The sequence below is a fragment of the Nicotiana attenuata genome, unplaced genomic scaffold, assembly GCF_001879085.1.
Source record: "Nicotiana attenuata strain UT unplaced genomic scaffold, NIATTr2, whole genome shotgun sequence".
NCBI lineage: Eukaryota > Viridiplantae > Streptophyta > Magnoliopsida > Solanales > Solanaceae > Nicotiana > Nicotiana attenuata.
In genome coordinates, this window is record NW_017673638.1 from 76,102 (window position 1) to 85,193 (window position 9,092).

At 35.1% G+C, this 9,092-nt stretch overlaps 1 pseudogene; it reads left to right on the top strand.

The window, feature by feature from the left end:
• Positions 1-3,024: 3,024 nt before the first annotated feature.
• On the top strand, positions 3,025-8,858 carry LOC109216924 (annotated as a pseudogene).
• The last annotated feature ends 234 nt before the right edge of the window (positions 8,859-9,092 follow it).

Below are 9,092 nucleotides of genomic sequence, written 5' to 3' on the forward strand. Positions count from 1 at the left end.
GTATGAATTTTACGAGTCAATAGGGGCGTAGCAACTTTTAGTTAAGGGGACTCGTATATATCTCATTCCTCGAAAAAATTGTTGTGCAAAATGGTATGTCGATGAAGAGGCAAACCCGAAAATAAAGAAGATAAAGAACACCAAATTTTAACGTGAAAACCCCTTCAAAGCAAATCTTGAACGAAAATCAGATGTCATACGGAAGCTAGCAAAGCAAACCCTGAACAAAGATAAATCCAACAATAAAAGAGAAATCTACCAAAAGAGACACAAACATTTAAAGTGGTTCGATCAACTGACCTACGTCCACAGGCGGAGATGAGTAATCCACTATAATAAAAGAGAGTACAAAATATCGAGAGAATAACCTCACGAAGAGGAAAATACAAGTGACACACTAACACTTATCCCGTAAAATTCTCCCCCTAAACACGATTCTCAAACCCCTTTTGGCTACATTGTGGATGCTACTGAATGAGAATGAAGGATCCTGAATTTATATAAGTCCAAACCTTTTCCTACAAGAAAAGGAACTAGCCAAATATGGGAGAGTTATAGATGTCCTTTCCTTCTAGAGATAGAAAAACCAAATATGGTAAGAAAATCAGGACAAACACCTAACAATTCTCCCCCTTGGCATGAATTTTCTGACAAAACAAACTTGATCCACCTTCTTCACATAATCTTCAACAGGTCAGCATCTCCAAATATCCACTGCAAAGTTTGCATCAACGTGAGTAACACTCCGATACAATTTCTCATACAAAAATCATAATAACCGTCAAATAGGTTGCGGCTAGAACTAAACACGCCAAGATGAACCTGCCTTGAATCTTCTTTGATACCACTTGTTAAGACCGAAAAAATCAGGTGTCATACGGAAGCTAGCAAAGCAAACCTTGAACGACAATAAATATAACAACAAAAGAGAAATCTACCAAAAGAGACAAACATTTAACGTAGAGAGTAATCCACTATAATAAAAGAGAGTACAAAATATCGAGAGAACAACCTCACGAAGAGACAAAACACAAGTGACACACTAACACTTGTCCCGTAGAGTTCTCTCCCTAAGCACGACTCTCAAACCCCTTATGGCTACATTGTGGATGCTACTGATCATGAGAATGAAGGATCCTGAATTTATAGAAGTCCAAGCTTTTTCCTACAAGAAAATGGACTAGCCAAATATGGGAGATTTATAGTTGTCCTTTCCTTCTAGAGATAGGAAAACTAAATATGGTAAGAAAATCATGACAAACACCTAACATCAAAAGGATAAAAGTAAATTTTGTCTATATATAAACTTTGGAATCCCATTGACATAGCTAAGTTCATATTTAAAATGTGACATTTTAATATTTTTTTGAATCCGTTTCATTAAAAATCCTGGCTGTAATAAAAAAAAAAAGAAGTTTGAATTTGTTTTTCTACTTTTTACCTGTAGTTTAAATTCATCCTCAGGTTGAAACTCCGTTAGAGGTCAAGGAAAAGGAAAAAATGAAACTTTGTTCTAACCACGGATAACATTAGAACCAAAATATTTAAAGCATATACTATGAAATTTCTCTAATTCGAATATTACGAGGACAAATTTAACCTTTTTTTCTTGTTTAAATCTTGAACCCACATCTACTCTACTGTACAAGCATGTAATGTACGTTTAGGCTGTGGTGGTGAAGTGACACAAACCCGTGGTCTCTTATGTGTTTTCTCGATGCCAAATGTGTGGTTGAGATGTGATATGTGCCATTGCAGTTTTTTCAACGGATCTTTGTAGTAGCTTTTCATCATTTTTCGTAGCTGTTCTTCATTTTTCATTTTCATTTAACGACAGGAAGAAGCTTAATTTTGAGTACAGTTGGTACGTACTTAGTTACAGTACTATATTATTCCCAACGCATATTTTGTAAAGAAAAGATATTCCTACCACTATTTTCAACCTTTGATAACTCTTTACACACGCAGCATATATAGGAAGCGGCAGAACTAGAAGGTAAGTTAAGGTAAGTTCGGTCGAACTTATTAACTTTTGTGTAAATCATATATTCGTATCAAGAAATTCTAAAAAGTCAGTTACTATGTCATTATCCTAGAGTTTAGAACTCATAAAGTTTCAAATTCTAGCTCAGGATTTATTAGATAGGCATAGCATCTCCATTCTAATCAAATTTCATTTATATTAGTTTATTTTCATTATGTCGTGTTAAGACGGGTCTAAATAAAGAAATATGTATGGTGAAAATTAATATAAGTGACGTCAATTAACTTGAAATTGAGACGTAATTGTCGCCATTGATATTATATCATTTCGTGTCATATAATTTAACTTTTTCCTATTATATGCCTATATAGGAAATCTCATCGAGCATATCATATGATCATTTATACAAAAAAAAATGCATCATTGTCATTATCATGCACGTTAGATTGCGATATTGGATACTCAAGTACCCTATCTCCCTCTCCTTATGATTAGCCGAAAGCTTTCCTCATGCTCAACCATGTACCTTCCTTTTCTTGATTTTGTACTAGAAAACAATTTCAAGAAAGAATTTAATTATTTTCAATTATTTTTTCACAAATCAATTCAAGATTACTAATAATCGTATTTTAAAGCTGTTTATGGACATTCACCGTAGATGATAAAATGCTATTCAATTTTTAAATAATTTTAATCTGTCATTGAATGAATTAACTACAACTCTTTTAAGCAAAAAAGAGAATTTTTTTAAAAGGGTAAAAAATTACCCTTTTAGGATAATTCCTCACTAGAGTCCACCTTTTTATACCTAAGTCAGTATTCACCAAAGTCATCTTTTCTCTACAAGAAACATCCTCCCATCCACCATACTAAATCCAATTTTTCTTTTCAACCCTACTTTTCTTTGCTCTTTCTTTTTCATTCAATGGAGTTCTTAGTTCCACAACAGGAACAAGATCAGGCTAATTTTTCAAGAGAGCTTATGATTACAGACACAAAAAACACCACCAAAAAAAGTGGTAGTAGTAGAGTCCAAATGCATGACCAAGAAACAACAAACACTACTTCAACCACTAAAAAAACGTAACATTTTTCTCCTAGCAATTAACTACTTGTGTCTTTTTGTTGGTTCAATCTCATCAACCCTACTCTCAAAATTCTACTTCAATCACAAAGGTGCAAGTTGTTAAGAAATATATTGTGTTAATGTAGTATATTTACTTTCCTTATTAATTGTAAATCAAATCCCACAGAATGTGAATCACGATTATGAAAGCTTAAAATTAGGCTTAGATTGATTCTTAGCATCTGTATATATATGCAGCTAATTCTGTAAATGAAAATACACATCTTCAGCTAATTCTCTTGTTTCACAGAAGCTTCTTTGTTTCATTTTTAACTTGGTATCAGAGCAGCCACCATTTTCTCGAGAAAATGGTGAACGACAAAGACGAAACACCAATCTACCAATCTGATACTTCAAAAACCATCCAGCAAAGCCTTGGTTTGGACCAATCTAATCCATATTTTGTTCATCCTTCAGGTCACCCCAATCATATGCTCGTTCCAGTGAAACTGAACGGCACCAACTATCCATCATGGAGTAAATCCATGATACATGCCCTCACAGCCAAGAACAAAATTGGCTTTATCAGCGGAACTATCAAACCACCTCTAGAGACGGAACAACGAACAGAATATGCGCAATGGAATCAATGTAACAACATGGTTCTATCATGGCTTACACATTCAGTGGAGCCGATCTAGCCAAAGGAGTCATTCATGCTAAGACCGCTTATCAAGTATGGGAGGATTTTAGAGATCAATTCTCGCAAAAGAATGCACCAGCTATCTATCAGATCCAAAAGTCATTGGCATCTCTTTCACAAGGTACAATGTCGGTCTCTGCATATTTTACAAAACTCGAAGGTCTTTGGGATGAATTAGACACGCATCGATCTATCCCCACTTGCAACCAGATAAAAGAACATGGTGAATACATGGAAGAAGATCGCGTAATGCAATTTCTCATGGGCCTCAATGACACTTACAATGTTGTCCGTTCAAATGTTCTCATGATGTCTTCATTAGCGAATGTACGTCAAGCCTACTCTCTTGCTATACAAGAAGAAACGCAGCGAGGTATGTCGTCGGAATCAATTAAAATTTTTTCCATTGCTGCTACAGTTCAAAGTCGTCCAATCAATTTTTCAAACAAGTTCAAAAATAAGTATTGTGAACACTGCAACAGAGAGGGACATACAATTGAAAATTGCAGAACTCTTAAATTTCATTGCAATTATTGTGACAAAAAGGGCCATACAGAAGATAGATGTAAGTTTAAAAATGGCACTTGGGTTTCAAACAAATCAAACAACCAAAATGGTCAGCAACCCTCACGTAGGAGCCAAGGTAATTTGCACAATACCCTTCCATCTGCTAATGCTATGGATTCTTCCCAAACTTCACATGGTATTCATACTCAAGAGAGCAACAGTTCTTCACATGGACTTTCTACAAGTCAACTTCAACAAATCGCTCGTGCTTTATCTATGATGACACAAAATAATGCCACTGGTAATACCGATGCTTATGCAAATGCAGCAGGTTCTTCTCTTTTTCCAAATGTTTCAATTAATTCCATATTTAGTAAACCATGGATTTTGGATAGTGGAGCTACTGATCATATAGCTTCTGATTCCACACTTTTTACCAAAACAGAATCCCCGTCAATACCAATTGTTAACTTACCCACTGGATCCTCAGCTTCTATCACTTGCACAGGCACTATACCTTTCAACTCAGAGATCACCTTAAATGATGTTTTATGTGTTCCCTCTTTTCGCTTAAATTTGATGTCTGCAAGCCAAGTCACTAATGCTTTGAATTGCTGTGCCATGTTGTTTCCCACTTTCTGTACTTTACAGGACTTGGCTACGGGGAAGATGATTGGCTTGGGTAAACAGCGTGGCGGCCTCTATTACATGTCTCCCTTGCAAAAAATACCTGCCTCTCATCAAGTTTCTCAACCCTCAAATTTATGGCACATGCGCCTTGGCCATCCGTCACCATCTCGTTTTAAATTAGTTTCTCCATCATTGCCTTCTCATAATGAATCTTTTGAGAATAATTGTACTGTTTGTCCTATGGCCAAACAAACTAGACTTCCATTTTCATCAAGTTCAATATCAACTCATAATCCATTTGATCTTTTACATTGTGATATTTGGGGTCCACATAGGGTGCCTACACATTCAGGGGCACGTTTCTTTCTTACTATTGTAGATGATTTTACAAGGTGCACTTGGGTGTTTCTTATGAAAAAAAAGTCGGATACCCAAGATCTAGTAAAATCTTTTATTGAATTTGCTCATACCCAATTTGATGCCTCAGTCAAAACCANTAAGAGTAGATAACGGCGGAGTAAATTTATCCATGAAAAAACTTTTTCCGANCCAACAAAGAATTCATAACAGTTCTTTACAGATACAAAAACGCCTAAGTTTCTGCATACCCGCATAGTTAGTTCGTGCAATTTGTTTTGCTCCAATTATTGGATATTCAGCAACCTGTGCATCTAGCTTGCTTCCACTACTGTCAGCAACCGACAAAGAACATGTTGTAAATATACCAATAACAGATACAGTTCCATAAAAACCATTTGTGTTTTTTTGTCAGTTGCATGGAAATGATTCCGTTTAAAAGCTGGATTCACAAAATGCTAAAACATACCTTTTCCACCTGTGCATCATGTTTAAAATAAAGAAGTATTCAACCTCTTCAACAGTGAATCCGTCGAAGACAACCCATTCGAATTTGATAGGTACCCTGTACGGTAAAGAAACCCTTACTTTTGCGGTAGATATCAAGTAAGTGAAGAACAGGCGAGCTTGTCTCCATATTTTTCTCTGTCTTTCCCATATAGGACCGTGTATGCCTGTTCTTCTTGAACCTTTATAAAAGTTTGTACATATATAAATAGAGAGACATACAAATGTAGAGTATCAACATGTTCAAACAACCAACAAGCACAATATGAGTGCCATCATAACCACAGTTACCCACTTATTCAGTCGATGTTGTTCCTGACAAATCTCTATAGGAATTGTAATTTATAAAGCATTGCGGAAAATGCAACCCAAAAACAGAATACCTAGTCAATGATAAAATATACGTGCATATCAGTTTAGGAACACGAAAAGTTGATGTATTCACAATTGAGCCAATATTCATAAAATGGTAATACGATTAATTCACAATAAATTCCAGGAGAGCTTAAATTTATCGCTGGATAAAATTCACAGCTACAACATAGGGGAACAACTTAGCATAAGGCACACTTATAAACCTGTCAACTATAGGCAGAAAATGCTTTGGAGACATGGAGTCACCAATTTTCCCCTATATATTTACTGTTGGAAATTGGTTCCCTATACTGTCTACAACAACATACAACATACAGAGAAATAATCAGCCATACATGTAGATACAAATTTATGTTGGTATTGGCTGGGGCCGAATTGCTTAGTCCTTTTGGTAGCAAATCTTTTTGGCAACAAAAATAAGACGAATTCCAAAGAACGTGAGTGCAGAGATAGTGCAAAGATATCCTTTTCGACAAATAGAGGATTATATATTAAGGGCGTAAGTAATCAATCCAAAAAAGCTTTAAAACTTAGACAATATTGAAGTTTTTTCCAAGATATTCGGCAAGAGAATATATGGCTGGCGTTAATTTCATATAGCACTTCTGACTTTCACTTCTTAACATAGCCTATGCCGGAGAAATACCTAAATTGTGATTACGTAAGCAGATGGATTTCTTTCTCTTGTATTAAAAAACTAATGGGGATTGCAATTTTAATTCAACAATTAGGATAAGAAGTAACGCAATAGTAAGATGATTACTCTTTCGTCATGCACAACAATTAGAACTCCACACAGGAAAAAGAGAAGAACAAAAAGAGGACATCATCAATTTGGTGACTGATAAAATAAATACACACATAATAAAATAAGAGAACAACCGCACTGTTTCGATGTTTTAATACTATTTTGTTTGATAACCTAAGTGTAGCGACAGTTGGAACACAAAGTTTGCACTATGAGTTACAAATTGAAGACCATGCATGGCTATTTGATTTTTTCCATGTGTATTTGGTAGTCAGTGAAGTCCAGCACAGTGTTATCATTTCAAAAGTTCTACTGTACCAAAAACTTATGTTTTGCAGAGAAGGTTCTCCAGTAGTGTCCCCTTACTTCTTTCTTAACTTTGATTTGATCTTTTTCCTTTTATAATTTCCTACATCCCAGCAGTGTCTCTGCAGTCCATCAATGCAGCTATAGAAATCCAAAGAAAGAGAATGAAGAGAGATAACAGAAAACTCACCTATTAACAAGCGAGTAAAGAGACGACAAGATGGAATAGCAGAAGAGCGAGACACGAAATACACAACACAAAACAAAAGAAGTTCCATATTTAAAGTACAAACTGGGCGGTCACTCGGGCAGACCGTCAGATATAACCTCAAGATTAAATAATGTTAAGAGATTGAATAAGGAACAATGGAAGCAAATTAAAGTGAGTTAACCAGAAAATTTTTACAGGAAATCAAGAACGTACCAGCGGAGACGTAGGTATTACCTACGTAGAAGAACAGCGCTCGGAAAAACAAGAACGTATCTACTCCCAACACATAAGTCAAATCAATAGATAGTATTGTTAAGAAATATATTGTGTTAATGTAGTATATTTACTTTCCTTATTAATTGTAAATCAAATCCCACAGAATGTGGATCACGATTATGGAAGCTTAAAATTAGGCTTAGATTGATTCTTAGCATCTGTATATATATGCAGCTAATTCTGTAAATGAAAATACACATCTTCAGCTAATTCTCTTGTTTCACAGAAGCTTCTTTGTTTCATTTTTAACTCGTTGGGTTTCTGCTTGGGTTCAATCTACTGGCTTTCCTTTTCTCCTTCTCCCTATTTATTTACCTTTTTATGTTTTTAAATCCACCGATAGAAAACCATTTACTGGTTTCACTCCTAAAATCTTCTCACTCTCTATTCTCATTGCGTTTTTATTAGGTTTTAACAACCTTTTATTTTCTTGGGGTAATTCTTATCTTCCCGTTTCGACAAATTCTCTTGTTTTATCTTCACAGTTAGCTTTTACTCTTATTACTTCCGCAATTATTGTCAAACAAAAAATCACATACGCAAATCTAAATTGTGTTATTTTGTTAACACTAAGTTTGATCTTATTAGCCTTAGGTTCAAACCATGACAAACCAAAAGGTTTGACTAAAGTCAAAGTATTTAATAGGATTTTTCTCAACAGTTGGTGCTGGATTATTATTCGCTCTTTATCTCCCATTAATGGAAAAAATATATAGAAAAGTTTATTGCTATTCTATGGTTGTGGAAATGCAAGTGGTAATGGAATTAGCCGCTACGGTTTTGGCTATGATGGGTATGACTATAGACGGTGGATTTTCGGAGATGAAAAAATAGGGTAAAAATATGTTTGATTTAGGTGAAAAAGCTTACTGGTTAACGGTGATATTTAACGTGGTGACGTGGCAGTTGTGTTTTATGGGTACTGCTGGAATGGTGTTCTTGACAAGTTCATTGACAGGGGGAATTTGCATGACGGCGTTAATGGCCGTTAATGTTTTTGGTGGGGTTATAGTGTATGGGGATAATTTTGGTGGCACTAAAATAGTTTCAACTTTGTTATGCGTATGGGGATTTGCTTCATATTTATATGGAATGTATATGAAAATGAAGGAAGAGGAGAAAAACAAAGAGAGTTCTACAGAAAAGTTGATTAATGATGATCAACATCAGTTCGTGAAAATGACCTAGATTTGTAACATACAAATGGCAGAGGCTAATTTATTTTGGGGGGTGAGGGGGGCTAGGGGTGAGGGAGACTGTTAATGTTAGTAATAGTTGTTACTTGTGTTTAACCAAAAATTAGATTTTAGGTCAAAGCTTGAACTCGGGTTACTGATAATCGGAAAAGTACATAAGAAAGAGATTTTGAATAATATAATCTGAAAGCAAATAGAACAAAGTATATTTCAATAATATTTTTTT